Source organism: Neoarius graeffei, chromosome 22 (assembly GCF_027579695.1).
Source record: "Neoarius graeffei isolate fNeoGra1 chromosome 22, fNeoGra1.pri, whole genome shotgun sequence".
Taxonomy (NCBI): domain Eukaryota; kingdom Metazoa; phylum Chordata; class Actinopteri; order Siluriformes; family Ariidae; genus Neoarius; species Neoarius graeffei.
In genome coordinates this window covers 57,339,866-57,352,564 of record NC_083590.1, presented here as the reverse complement: position 1 = coordinate 57,352,564, position 12,699 = coordinate 57,339,866, and the positions used below count along the sequence as shown (strand labels likewise).

At 44.6% G+C, this 12,699-nt stretch overlaps 1 protein-coding gene across 1 annotated transcript in view; it reads right to left on the bottom strand.

Annotated features, from left to right (window-relative positions):
- LOC132870975 (zinc finger protein 850-like) overlaps nt 1-3,940 on the bottom strand; it is a 72,175-nt gene extending 68,235 nt beyond the window's left edge. The window contains exon 1 of the mRNA XM_060905021.1: nt 3,824-3,940. The gene's annotated coding sequence lies outside the window, so the exon portion shown is untranslated. The remainder of the gene's footprint in view (nt 1-3,823) is intronic.
- Between the last annotated feature and the right edge of the window lie 8,759 nt (nt 3,941-12,699).

The window sequence follows — 12,699 nt, the reverse complement described above, 5'->3', positions numbered from 1 at the left end:
ATCACAGACCCCCTGCTGGACCCCCTGCAGTTTGCCTACCAGGCAAACAGGTCAGCAGATGATGCAATCAATATGGGACTGCACTACATCCTGCAACACCTTGACTCTGCAGGGACATACGCCAGGATTCTGTTCATGGACTTCAGTTCGGCATTCAACACCATTGCTCCAGACATCCTCCACACCAAGCTCACCCAGCTCACTGTGCCCTCCTCCACCTGTCAGTGGATTACAAACTTCCTGACTGACAGGAAGCAGCAGGTGAGGATGGGAAGCATCATATCCAGCACTCGGACTGTCAGGACTGGCGCCCCCCAAGGGTGTGTGCTCTCCCCACTGCTCTTTTCCGTTTATACCAACGACTGCACCTCGAGACCCGTCTGTTAAACTCCTGAAATTTGCAGACGATACAACGGTCATCGGCCTCATCCAGGACGGTGACGAGTCTGCATACAGACGGGAGGTTGAACGGCTGGTCTGGTGGTGCGGTCAGAATAATCTGGAGCTGAACTCGCTCAAAACTATGGAGATGACAGTGGACTTTAGGAGGAACCCCCCCACTCTGCTGCCCATCACCAACAACACTGTGACTGCCGTTGAAAGCTTCAGGTTTCTGGGTTCCACAATCTCTCAGGACTTGAAGTGAGAGACAAACACAGTCACTATCATCAAAAAGGCTCAGCAGAGGTTGTACTTTCTGCACCAGCTCAGGAAACTCAACCAGCCTACGGAGCTGCTGACACAATTCTACTCTGCCATCATTCAGTCTGTTCTTTGCTCTTCCATCACTGTTTGGTTTAGATCGGTCACCAAACAGGAGAACAGACTGCAACGGACAATAAGGACTGCAGAGAAAATTATTGGTGTCAACCTGCCCTCCATCCAAGACTTATACTTGTCCAGAGTCAGGAAACGGGCAGGTAACATCTCTGCGGACCCATCACACCCTGGTCACAATCTGTTTAATCTTCTCCCCTCAGGGAGGCGATATAGATCACTGTATGCTAAAACAACCAGACACAAGAATAGTTCCTTCCCTCAGGCTGTCTCTGTGATGAACAGCTAAAATCCACATTCATATATCAGTAATACCACTTGCAAAATATCTGCACACTCATACTGTCATTCTGTGCTCACTTATTTATATGAGTGATTCCACGCTTATGGGTACTGAAATGGGGACATGAACTTATTTTTAAAAATTCACCTAAAACCATTTCTTTTTTTTTTTTTTACCATCAGGTCACAAAACATGTAATCTTTAATGAATGATATGTTAAAAGATAACTTTAATTTTCTGAGATGTAATAAAAACATATTTATATGCCAAAGTCAGAACATAACAGAAGTGTTGTGGACATATATATTCTCAATTTTAACAATGTAGAATTACTTTTTGAAACATAGGAAGGTGATGTTTTAGCAAATATAATTAATAAACATGTGTAGTAGAATAAACATACACATTCTTTCAATAAGATTAACATGGTATATAGCTAGATTGCAATTAATTTGTAACAGACGCGAGATGGACAATCGTAACAGATGTAACAGACATCATTTTGGAACTCATAGGCTTGACTTTGGCATATAAATATGTTTTTATTACATCTCAGAAAATTAAAGTTATCTTTTAACATATCATTCATTAAAGATTACATGTTTTGTGACCTGATGGTAAAAAAAGAAATGGTTTTAGGTGAATAAGTTCATGTCCCCATTTCAGTACCCATAAGCGTGGAATCACTCATATATATATATATATTTTTTTTTTTACTATTCATCTTTGCACTATGCACCATATTGCATCAAAAGGGATATCTTTCTGTGATGAACAGATAAAATCCAGATTCATATATCAGTAATATCACTTGTAAAATATTTGAACACTTATACAGTCATTCTGTGCACACTGTATACTTTATATAACTATTCCATACTTGACTTACCTGGATTACTTTGCACTATGCACCTATTTTTGTTGTTTGCTTGTTTGTTTTGTGTATACGCTTTATCTGTTTTGTACTATGAGAGCTAAGTGAACCGGAGTCAAATTCCTTGTGTGTGTCCACATACCTGGCAATAAAAGTGTTTCTGATTAAATTATTTTTATGTTTATTAGCAGCAGCATGAGAATGCTCTACAAAAATAATAGGCCTTTATTATTTGCTATATTATTATAAATAAGTTGTTGCTGATTCTATATCGTTAATTTTCTCTGTTTAAATTTTAACAATTTGAAAATATTGAGTTTCAAGTACTGTGGCTTGTGTGAAAATATATTCCACACAGCTAATAATGAACACTTTCTTTTTACATTATGCTAATATAAAAACCTTAAAAATGTGTGGAATATTTTGAAGTACAATTTGTACTGACTACAACTTCCAGTATTCAGTCAACACGAGAGGCCCTGTGAAGTGTGTTTGGGTGCGCCTCTCATTCTGGTCGTCCAATATGGCGGTGCAAACATAAATCACGTGACCCCTGACGTCACACAGTAGCGGTCACCATGCGATTCTTCCAGTAACAATAATGGATGCCATTCCCTCTGGTATCCTAACCCTTCTAAGAGGGGCTGAAAAAACGGTTTGCTTACCATCTCTGGACCCCATATTGACCTCAACGGATCATGTATGCTTCTCTGTCACATCCAAGAACAATAATTGCAATATCCACGCATTATTCCAGACAGATATCATCACTATCCCCTATGTGGTTCAGTACTGGACTGGTCTTGTTGGTGACCTGAACTGGAGCAGTGTGTGGAACCTCCCATACAGATACTTCTTTACAAACAAAGTAAGGGAGGCGTCTTTCAAACTGATTCATAGATACTATCCTGCCAAGCATTATATGCTTAAAAGAGAGACATTTGTGTGGACTGTTCATTGTGTGAGATGGACCCGGAAACAATAACGCACCTGTTCGGGCAACGTCCCTCTACCATCGCATTCTGGACAGAAATAACCCGGTACATTACAGCCAAGCTTGACTCTGATTTTTCTCTGTGTTGGAAATATGTACTGTTTGGTTTCCATAACAACAAAAAATAAAACAAAGAATTATATATAATAAATTTGTTGATCATTTTAGGAAAATACCATATTCATAAAGCCAAGTTTAGTCGCTCAAAACCTTCATTTATAGCCTTCGAAAAGGAAACTGAACAGTATATCAAAATCATCTCTAACTCTAAAAACAAAGCTGCTAAATTCTCATTTGTGCTGATTATTTAATGTTTTTATTTGAAAACTCCCCCTAGCTCTTGCTTTGTTGTTTGTGTGTGTATTAATAACTGTATTTGTATTTTGTTGCTGTTATTTTTAATAAAGATTTAAAAAAAAAAAAAAACGTTCTTCCAGTAACAAGATCTCCCGGTTCGGGAAACCATGATTAAAATACTCCCCTCAGATTTCACTCATTTTCATTCTCAATGTTTCAAGCTTTCGGCTTAACATACTGCAGAGGGGGTAACGCTGCCTGACTGGCTTAATAAACAAACACACACAGAGGAGAAAAAAGTCTGTGAGAAATGAAGCCGGAATTCCGAGAAATAAAAAGTTGGAATTGCGAGGAAGTCGCAAATTAGCAATAAATAAATAAATAAATAAATAGATGGAAATTAACTTGAAGTGAAGATTATTTAAATACTTTAAACATACAATTAAAAAGGTTAGCCAAACTACAACTCTCTCCTGAGTGGATAAATAGTGCACTATCTAGAGTGCACACGGCATTTTTTCAGACTGACCGTAGTTCACTAAAACAGTAAAGTGGACATGTATTTGGGATTCGACCGCACACCTTCAGTTTAACTTACCTCAGGGGGTTTAAATCCTCAGAGCCAGACACAATAATGTGCTTTTATTTTTATAAATCGAGGGGCTAAAGCGGTTCAGACGAGCATCAGCTTTTTCTTCTCCAGTGTTTACTGGCGGTTGGAGAAGCAGCTACTGGACGCGTCACCGCCACCACCTGGACTGGAGTGGAGTTTCAGGGTGGAGGACGCCTATCCCAACCCAACCCTCACACACTTCTACTAATAACAATTATAATGTCATTTTAAAAGTGCAATGTTAAATGCCTGGACCCATTTGATTGTTCTGAACATGTCTGTGCTGGTTTTTTGTTTTGTTTGTTTTTTTGGCCGCTCGAAGCTAAAATTCTCTGGGACTGGTTTGCTTCCAGTAGAACTGGTGCATCGCACAAAGTGGGTGGAATAACAAAGAAGACTCTTTTGAGGCACATAAAGCCAGCAGACTGAATCTATTGCCGCTTTTCCACTACCAACGCGGCTGAGTTGGGCTGAGCCGTGCCGTGCTGAGTTGGGCTGAGTGGGGCTGTTGGAGTTGCATTTTGACTACAACCGCGCTGAACCGTGCTGGCTGGAAGTGGGTGGACACATTGGGTGGAGTTACCGAAAGTGGGTGGACGTCACGTGATGTCGTTAGGCGGCGCAAACAGTGACATCAGTGATCTTTTAAGCGGTAGTCTCACAACCCGGATAGTAAACAATAAACATGGAGGACATGGAGTCGTTAGGCAAGGCAAGTTTATTTATATAGCACATTTCATACACAGTGGCAGTTCAATGTGCTTTACAGAAGTAAAAGCAGAACAGTAAACAATAGAAAATAAAATTACATAAAATAATTGGGGAAGAAAAATAATAAGAATTAAACAATAGTAGAAATAAAATAATAAAATGAAATAAAAGTTCAAAAAAGGAATCAGCCTCGAGATTAATTATTATTATGGGTTTAACTCAAAGCGCTCTCTTCCCGTGGCTCTTCCACGAGGATCACCAAAAATCGTCCCGCAGACAAAATCAACGAGGATCACCAAATAAAATCGTCCCGCAGACAAAATCTACGAGGATCACCAAAAATCGTCCCGCAGACAAAATCTACGAGGATCACAGTAACAAAGAATTAAAGTAAAAGTAAAATCATTAAAATCCAAGATTAAAAAGAAATTAAAATAAAGAAAGTAAAATCATTAAAATCAAAATTAAAAGAAATTATGTTAAAGGAAATTAATTACTTAGGTAAAAATTAATCAAGTGAAAGCATCTGAAAACAGCTTTGTCTTGAGCCTGGATTTAAAACTAACAACAGTAGGAGCATTTTTGATATCATCTGGAAGTTGGTTCCAAAGCTTAGCAGCATAGCAACTAAAGGCTGCTTCACCACACTTCATTTTGACAGCTGGTATTACTAGCAAGTTTTTCTCTTGTGATCTTAGAGACCTAGTTGGTGCATATAATTGAAACATATCCAGTAGGTAGCTGGGTCCCATCCCATTTAATGTTTTAAATAGAAGAAGCAGTGCTTTAAAGTCAATTCTATAGCTCACTGGGAGCCAGTGCAGAGACCTTAGGATTGGAGTGATATGGACTACGCTTTTTGTTCTTGTAAGAACCCTTGCTGCTGCATTTTGGATTAGTTGAAGCTCTTTGATGGTCTTTTTTGGAAGACCTGTGAAAAGGCTATTGCAGTAATCAACCCTACTGGAGATGAAAGCATGAATAAGTTTTTCTAGATCATGTTTTGAACATGTTAGTGTTGCTGGTCTTGGTGCTGTGGCTTGTTGTCACCGACAACGCCAACAGATACTGGCAAGAGCATATAGATGAGGCGAGGCGCATAAGGCTTCAGAAATTCTCGTAATTCCTAATTCTTCTTCCGGGTTTACGGTGTTTACAGATCCCAGCGTGCTCGCGGGGTGTGTGTGAGCATGTGAGGACACTCCTCACCAATCAGTGCACAGGGGAGTGTCTCCTCACGCCCCTAGCCCCACTCAGCTCGGTTTGGCTCGCTTCAGCCCCACTCCAAAACCGTGCGAGTTTTGGGTGCTGAGCAGGCCTGAAGCGAGCTGAGTCGTGCTGCTCTGAGGTAGTCGAAACGCGAGCCGTGTCGGGCTGAAGTGAGCTGAAAAAGGGTAGTGGAAAAGGGCCATATTTGAACTGCTTATCATGCAGCATAACACACCTGCTGTCTACCTACTTCCATATGTCAAGTCAAGTCAAGTTTATTTGTATAGCGCTTTTAACAATAAACATTGTCGCAAAGCAGCTTTACAGAATTTGAACGACTTAAAACATGAGCTAATTTTATCCCTAATCTATCCCCAATGAGCAAGCCTGTGGCGATATGTATATGTCATATGTATGAGCTCACAGACATTTGACTAGTGTTCCTTGCAGTTGACACTCCCTCCCTTCTTGATTTGTGACAGCATCAGGATTTAAACTCACAATCGCCAGATGATAGGGTGAATGCTTTTCTGTTACACCAGTCAGCTTTCTGTCAAAATCTTGTTGACGTCTACAAAAAGTGTCTGTCCAAGGTGATATTTCATCAAAAATAAGGGATGCTGGATGTATAGTTATTATCCTGTAGGTATAATTTTAAGGCATTTTGGTGGTTAGTGCTGTTGCCTCACAGCAAGAAAGTTCTGGGTTCAAGCCCAGTGGTTGGTGGGAAGGGCCTTACTGTGTGGAGTTCACATGCTCTCTCTGTGTGGGTCTCCCCTGGGTGCTCTGGTTTCCTCCAAAGACATGCAATTAGGTTAACTAGTTACTCTAAACTGCCCATAGGTGTGCATGAGTGCACAGAAAGGTGTTACAGAATGTGTGCTGCCACCTGCTGTTGTTTGTGTTACTGCACCTGTGGTTGTTCTATGTGATTACCCACTGTAACTTGCGGTCTCTTGCAACAACACGAATAGTCAAGTACACCCGCACCATCGTGTCCTCGTTCATGAAACATGGTGTCAGAAGTGGCTTAGCTGTTAATAAATGCGACGACTTGACGACGAATTGACAGCTAATGGACAGTGCAATTAAGCAGTGAGTTCATCAGCTATGCATATACCATTTTTTGTTTTATTAGTTTAGCACAGTATCGCTAGCACTACCGGGCAGATTAGCTTCTGTGTAACATAACATTGTGGTCAAGATGGCATTCAACTACCCGATCCCGCCTCCCACTCCAATGAAGCTCAGCGGAGACTGGAGCACGAACTGGGACATCTTCAGCGCTGAATTCGAAGATTACAGTTTAGCAGTGGATTTAACACAGGCATCATCAGCAGTTCAGGCTGCCACGTTGAGGAGTCTAATGGGGCCAGAGTGTCGCCATGTTTACAAGCACAACCTGCAGTTGACGGAGGCAGAACGCAACCACGTGAAGAAAGTTCTGGATAAATTAGGGGAGTACTTCCACCAGTCTAAAAACATAATATATGAGCGCTATGTCTTCGGCTGTTGCAAACAGGAGGATGGTGAGTCCATTGACACTTTCGTTACCCGTTTGAGAGAAAAAGCAGCAACCTGTGACTATGGGGCCCTAAGGGACGAATTAATCAGAGACAAATTAGTACTTGGCATTGCAAATGAGGCCACTCGTAGATGGCTGTTGAGAGAACAAGCTCTAACGCTGGCCAAAGCCTTGGAATTATGCAGAACCGCAGAGCTGACAGACATAACACTAAGATCTATGGAACAAGACAAGCCACAGACAGACAGCGTCAACGCAGCATCCAGACAGCCATCAAATAAAGCTCCCCGTCCTAATTGGAAGCAGCAGAAAAAATACGCCACAGCCATGGCCACAGGCAATGTCTCTGCATGCAGATACTGTGGTGTCCATCATGGAAGAGGGCGAGAGCAATGTTCTGCCTATGGAAAGGTGTGCAAAGCTTACGATACACCCAACCACTTTGCTCGCGTCTGCATGAAAACCAAGGGATCTGAAGCACCTGCTCAGGTTCACTCCATGGACAATCCAATACTTTCCCAGGAAACAGACAGCGGAGATGATCTCTTCACAACTGAATGCATTGGGGCCGTTGGTCCTAAAGGAAAAAAGTGGTTCGCTGCTCTCATACTGAATGGCACTAAGCAAAAGTGCCAGCTTGACTCAGGAGCCACGTGTGACGTTATGAGCCTCAGAGACAAGATGCGAATTGCACCTCAAGAAAAACTCATGCCAAGCAGCACCAAGCTCAAGCTCTACTCGGGTCAGTTGATGACTTCCATGGGTCTGTTCGTGACAGAGTGTGTTGTGCGAGACCGCAAACACACCTTAGAATTTGAGATAGTTAACACCAGCCAGCAGCCACTGCTTTCGGGGTCCATATGCGAGTGCCTCGGACTTATGCAGTTTACTATCCCAGAGGGCCTGAATGCAGTGGACAGTAGCACACAGGATGGGATTTTGAGAAGAGAGACTCTCATCGAGAGGTATCAGGATGTCTTCACCGCGCCAGTAGAATCCGTCCCAGGGGTGGTGCACTTTCAGCTAAATCTAGCAGTTCAGCCAGTCCAGAGTGCCCCCCGCAATGTCCCAGTCGCCATGAGGGCGGCAGTGAAAGCTCAACTGGAAAAATACGAGGTGGAGGGCCACATCACCTCAGTCACAGAGCCGACTGACTGGATCAGCAACATGGTGATCATCAAGAAACCAGACAAACTGCGAATATGCATTGACCCAAAGCACCTCAACCAGGCTCTGCTGCGATCACACTACATCATGCCCACTCTGGAGGACATACTTTACAAGCTCCCCAAAGCCAGGGCCTTCACCTTGGTGGATGCGAGGGATGCCTTTCTACAGTGCAGACTGGACAAACCAAGCAGCTACATGACCACCTTTTGGACACCCTGGGGGCGCAAGTGCTGGCTGAAACTCCCATTCGGCATCTCTGTGGCCCCAGAGGTGTACCAACGGAAACAGCACGAGCTCCTGGTGTGGCTCAATGGGGTGTACCCTATAGCAGATGACATCCTCATCGTGGGCTGCGGGAATTCAGATGAGGAAGCAGGGCGTGACCACGATGCAAAGCTGCTTGCCCTCATGGACAGATGCCGACAAGTCAAACTTCGGCTCAGCATACGGAAGCTCCAGTTTAAAGTGCCAGAGGTTCGCTTTCATGGGCATATCCTTTCGGCACAGGGTCTGAAAGCTGACCCAGAGAAAGTGAAGGCAGTGATGGACATGCCCCTCCCGACAGATGTGAAGGCCATGCAGCGGTTCGTTGGCTTCATGAAATACCTGGCCAAGTTCCTACCACACCTTTCAGAGGTCTGTGAGCCACTGAGGAGACTCACAGATAAAGATGCGGTGTGGCACTGGCTTCCAAAACATGACGCAGCAGTGAAGGAAGTCAAGCAGCTGGTGACTACAACACCAGTGCTGCGTTACTACGACGTGACAAAGGCGGTGACAATCCAGAGCGACACTAGCCAGCATGGTCTGGGCTGTGTGCTGTTGCAGGAAGGCCAACCTGTTGCATTCGCCTCAAGGGCTCTCACGCCAACAAAGCAGAATTACGCCCAAATCGAAAAGGAATGCCTAAGCATTGTATTTGCATGCCAACGCTTTCATCAGTATCTGTACGGGCGCAACAGTGTCACTGCAGAGATGGATCATAAGCCCCTCATTGCCATCTTCAGCAAGCCACTGCCGAATGCCCCGAAGCGCCTACAGAGCATGCTGCTGTCTCTACAGGGCTACAATCTCGCAGTCGTATACAAGCCTGGCCCAGAGATGTATGTGAGTGATACGCTCAGCAGGGCCACCGTGTCAGACACATGCACAAGCTCCAGGATCGGCACACACATAGTCTGCTGTCTGGAAACAGAACAGAGGGAGGTAGAACAAATCAACCAGGCTGACTATCTTAATGTCACAGACAAGAGACTCATTCAAATTCGACAGCACACAGAGAGAGACGAGCAGCTCCAGGCGGTGAAGACAGTGACACTGAAGGGCTGGCCTGATCGCAAAGAAGACGCCAAACTGGAGGTGAGAGAATACTGGGCTTACAAGGAGGAGCTCAGTGTTCAGAATGGAGTGCTGTTCAGGGGAGACAAGGTCGTTATCCTTAAAGCACTGCGCCATGAGATGTTAGTAAGAATACATGCAAGCCACATTGGGGGCGAGGCCTGCTACAGGCAAGCACGCGATACGCTGTATTGGCCAGGGATGCGAGCTGACATCCTAGACTTTGTAGGCAAGTGCACAGTCTGCAATGAGTATGCCATCCATCAGCAGAAAGAGTCAATGATGTCTCACGAACTGCCAACACGCCCATGGCAGATTGTCAGCACTGACCTCTTCCAGCAAAATGGCAAAGACTTTCTCCTGATGGTCGATCATTATTCAGATTTCTGGGAGATTGACCTCCTCCCAGATCTCTCGGCCGAGACAACAATCAAACGCTGCAAGGCACAGTTCGCTTGCCATGGGCAGCCTGACCGTCTAATCTCAGACAATGGCCCTCAGTTCGCATCTCTCCAGTTTAAACAATTCACAGCACAGTGGGAGTTTGAACACATCACCTCATCTCCACATCACCCCAAGGCCAACGGCAAAGCCGAAGCAGCAGTCAAGATAGCAAAGAACTTATGCAAGAAAGCCCACCGTGAGGGCGAGGATGCCTGGAAAGCAATCCTGCAGTGGCGCAACACACCGACCGAAGGAATGGACAGCAGCCCAGCGCAGCACCTGATGTCAAGGCGTCTTAAGACAGCGCTTCCGGTGGCCAGCAAGCTGTTGGAACTGTGTGTGGTGTCCGGAGTGCTGGAGAAGCTGCGTCATAGGAAGCAGGTCGCCAAAGCAACCTATGACAGCTCAGCCAAGGACCTACCTGAGCTCACGGTAGGCCAAGCGGTGCGAATGAAGCCATTGCCTGGCGACCGGACAGGCATCTGGAGACGGGGATCCTGCGTGCAGAGGCTTGCCCCGCGGTCCTACCTGGTCGACATAGAAGGAGCTCTCTACAGCCAAAACAGGGTTGATCTTCAGGCGGCAGAACCAACTACAAGTACACCGCAGATCTCAGACAGCCATGCGCATAGAACTGAGCCAGAGGTAGCTACTGAGGAGCAGGCCAGCCATGCAGCGTGCGCTACCCCACCTCAGCATGTCAACAGCCCAGCTGTTGACATAACATCCACACCAACAAGGCCTCTAGTCACCTCATGCTATGGTCGGCTGACCAGGCCACCAAACAGACTTGATCTTTGAACAGTCTGCTTTGTTCCAAAAAAAAAAAGTGTGGAAAAAAAAAAAGAAAAACCACTTGTATTCTGTTTGTTGCCAAATGTTTATGTTGTTACTGCCGGTATAATGTACAACAATGATAGTTGCCGGTATGATGAAACAAGTTATTTCTATGAGTATTAAGTAGGCCTTGGTTCAAGGTCTCAGTTCCACTGGTAACCCTTGCTTTAATTAAGAAAAGGGAGACGTTACAGGATGTGTGCTGCCACCTGCTGTTGTTTGTGTTACTGCACCTGTGGTTGTTCTATGTGATTACCCACTGTAACTTGCGGTCTCTTGCAACAACACGAATAGTCAAGTACACCCGCACCATCGTGTCCTCATTCATGAAACAAAAGGAACTGGCCACTGAACTGCTACAATTCTAGCCAAGTCAACCAAACATGGCTTGGCTGAAGGCTGCATCAGGTTCAGCAGTTCACTTCATTCATCTCATTATCTCTAGCCGCTTTATCCTTCTACAGGGTCGCAGACAAGCTGGAGCCTATCCCAGCTGACTATGGGCGAAAGGCGGGGTACACCCTGGACAAGTCGCCAGGTCATCACAGGGCTGACACATAGACACAGACAACCATTCACACTCACATTCACACCTACGGTCAATTTAGAGTCACCAGTTAACCTAACCTGCATGTCTTTGGACTGTGGGGGAAACCGGAGCACCCAGAGGAAACCCACGCGGACATGGGGAGAACATGCAAACTCCACACAGAAAGGCCCTCGCCGGCCCCAGGGCTCGAACCCAGGACCTTCTTGCTGTGAGGCGACAGCGCTAACCACTACACCACCGTGCCGCCCAGTTCACTTCAGAAAACCCAAAATAAATTAAACCTTGTGCACAACATTTTAGGGTTTTTTTTCTGTTAAAGATATATGTTGTACCATCATTGTTCCACAGAATACAGTGGTGCTTGAAAGTTTGTGAACCCTTCAGAATTTTCTATATTTCTGCATAAATATGACCAACAACATCATCAGATTTTCACACAAGTCCTAAAAGTAGATAAAGACAACCCAGTAAAACAAATGAGACAAAAATATTATACTTGGTCACTTATTTATTGAGGAAAATGATCCAATATTACATATCTGTGAGTGGCAAAAGTATGTGAACCTTTGCTTTCAGTATCTGGTGTGACCCCCTTGTGCAGCAATAACTGCAACTGAACATTTCCGGTAACTGTTGATCAGTCCTGCACACCGGCTTGGAGGAATTTTAGCCCATTCCTCCATACAGAACAGCTTCAACTCTGGGATGTTGGTGGATTTCCTCACATGAACTGCCCGCTTCAGGTCCTTCCACAAAATTTTGTTTGGATTAAGGTCAGGACTTTGACTTGGCCATTCCAAAAAATTAACTTTATTCTTCTTTAACTATTCTTTGGTAGAATGACTTGTGTGCTTAGGGTCCTTGTCTTGCTGCACGACCCACCTTCTCTTGAGAAGGTGGACAGATGTCCTGATATTTTCCTTTAGAATTTGCTAAAGGAAAATAAAAATTACAGAATCTGAGCACCTCCAGGGGGGAGCCTTGTTACATCTGCACCAGAATCCAGAATGGATTCCACTTCCCACGAATGCCCACAGCCTACTACAGTGGCCCACAAAATCTCCAACTTCTTTTTCT